Source organism: Maniola hyperantus, chromosome 13, assembly GCF_902806685.2.
Source record: "Maniola hyperantus chromosome 13, iAphHyp1.2, whole genome shotgun sequence".
Classification (NCBI taxonomy): Eukaryota; Metazoa; Arthropoda; class Insecta; order Lepidoptera; family Nymphalidae; genus Maniola; species Maniola hyperantus.
In genome coordinates, this window is record NC_048548.1 from 8,639,740 (window position 1) to 8,641,326 (window position 1,587).

Below are 1,587 nucleotides of genomic sequence, written 5' to 3' on the forward strand. Positions count from 1 at the left end.
TTCTGGGCAGGCGTGCTCTACGTTCGTACGTGCATATCATCTCCTGTTTGGTGGTGATTGCAGTCAAGCAAATAGGTATATCTATATTTATAAAAAAAGAACTAGCTCGTGCTTTTGAATCGTCGCAATAATCGGTTTAGAATGTCGTTCATACCAAGAAAAGCCAGCAAGAAACTCGGCGGTTGCTTTTTCCGAATATTCAAATTCTTTTTTCCTCGGCTGGAGCTTCTTGTGTTCTACGACAGCCCGTGATTTTGTTTGAAATTAAAAAATAACTATTTTTATAGGCATTAGGAGAAGGTACAAACAAAAAGTACTTGGCAGCGGTGGGATTCGAACCCACGCCTCCGAAGAGACTGGTGCCTTAAACCAGCGCCTTAGACCGCTCGGCCACGCTACCTTGAAAGAAGACGGTAAATTTGTTTAGCTGATCGCTTCAATCGAGCAATTTGAATATACTTAGGGATGCATCATCAGTTTGCTCGTGGATGTAAGAACCTATCTTTACTTTATTCTTTACTTGTTCTTTTTTATTCCATTCCACGAGATTCCACGGATTCGTAGGAAGCGAATTACTTCCTTGTTTTTAACACACACTGCTAAAATTATATGGAATACCTTTCCGAATTTGCCGTTTTTACCACTTGCTATAATATTGGTACCTACCATAAAAAAAGAGTGAATTGGTAGGCACCTTCTATGTTGAGCGTGCTCTGCGTCTGGTGATTGCAGTTACGTGCTGGTCTACATACTTACCTAGTTTAAAAAAATACCAGTGATATGCAATTTATGTTGTGCAATAAAACAATCCCCTCAAAGTGAACACGAACCTTGCATTGGGGTCAAAATATCGACAAATCAAAACAACTATCGTGGCATATGGGCATAATAATATTATGTACCCGAAATTAATTCGCAATTCGAAATTCAAATGCTGCATTTGCCATTGGAAACCACAGCCGTGAACACGTTTCACAATCCAAACTTCTATTTTTCAGTATTTCAACGAAAACTCCGCCTTCGTAAGTACGTCGATTTGTTTTGCACTCAAAATTTTTTATGCTTTTCAAATATGAGAATGCAATTTCGAAAACTGAAATAGTTTTTTTTATGTTTTCATAGCTATACTTTAAAATAATATTTTTTTAACGATTTAGGGCACCTATTTCATATATTTTAGGGTAATTATATAAACTTCGGCAGAATTTGCTTTTTTTTTTCGACGTATTATGATTTTGTTTCTGCATATTTGTCAGCAGATAATATTTACACCTATTAATTTATATTATAATGTGCTTAAATCACCAAAAGATTAATCAACTGTATAATATGACTGTTAATTATGGCAATAGTATGTAGGTAAAATGAAACAACCAAAAATAGAATTTTACCTTTAACCTTACAGTGTAAGTTCAGTAAAAAGACTTACATAATTATTATATTACTAGCTGCCCTGGCGAACTTCGTTCCGCCTAACAGTCGATTCAAATTTTTAAATTTTTCTCTCCGTAAGAACCATCCTCGTACTTCAAGGAATATTATAAAAAAAGAATTAGCGAAATCGGTTCAGCTGTTCTCGAGATTTGC

General features: G+C 35.5%; 1 non-coding gene across 1 annotated transcript; it reads right to left on the reverse strand.

Annotated features, from left to right (window-relative positions):
• Positions 1–318: 318 nt before the first annotated feature.
• TRNAL-AAG (transfer RNA leucine (anticodon AAG)) lies at positions 319–400 on the reverse strand. Its single transcript has one exon. It is a non-coding gene; the product is annotated as a tRNA-Leu (tRNA).
• Between the last annotated feature and the right edge of the window lie 1,187 nt (positions 401–1,587).